The sequence below is a fragment of the Penaeus monodon genome, chromosome 20 (assembly GCF_015228065.2).
Source record: "Penaeus monodon isolate SGIC_2016 chromosome 20, NSTDA_Pmon_1, whole genome shotgun sequence".
Classification (NCBI taxonomy): domain Eukaryota; kingdom Metazoa; phylum Arthropoda; class Malacostraca; order Decapoda; family Penaeidae; genus Penaeus; species Penaeus monodon.
In genome coordinates, this window is record NC_051405.1 from 37,606,524 (window position 1) to 37,607,103 (window position 580).

Here is a 580-nt window from a genome sequence, read left to right on the forward strand (position 1 = left end):
ACTGAAAAATCATTATTGTTGCTCCCCCCCCCCTTATGAAATTAGCTACGCAGTCTCCAGTCATAGGAAGGGAGAAACTGGTAGCGCACCCTAGATGCTCTGGTACTCTAATTCACCTAGTCTCTTTAAAAAGTAAATTATATTGTGGTGTTCAAGGTAGCAAATTTCAACGCAAACACCAAGTGATATTGTAATATAACTTTGAAGATACAAAACCTGTAAATGTAATTAGTAAGTGTCAGATGACTAGAATAAAAAAAAAAGTCTTGGTAAGTCATAGCGCTTCCAGAGTCGGGTGAGTTGCCCGTTTTTTTTTTTCTTTCCTGAGAGTGGATAATGTAATATAGTGAAGATCAACTTTGTGAGCCTCTTTTGTATCAATTTTCCCTTGTAGCTACAAATATACACTTTACGAACGAAAAGATTTTAAAAATTTGTTGGATTTTGTTATTTATGTTATGTAAAAAGATCCTGATAGTTTGACATGAAATGGCCTCATAGGATGACACTTATTTGTAATGTTTATTACTTTTTCCTGTTACGATGACATACATATGCATATGTATACACACACACGTGC

The 580-nt window shown here is 34.7% G+C and overlaps 1 protein-coding gene across 1 annotated transcript in view; it reads left to right on the top strand.

The window, feature by feature from the left end:
- LOC119585800 (RING finger and CHY zinc finger domain-containing protein 1-like) overlaps positions 1-437 on the top strand; it is a gene marked incomplete at its 5' end in the record, with an annotated part of 2,689 nt that extends 2,252 nt beyond the window's left edge. The window contains 1 exon segment of the mRNA XM_037934522.1: positions 1-437.
- Between the last annotated feature and the right edge of the window lie 143 nt (positions 438-580).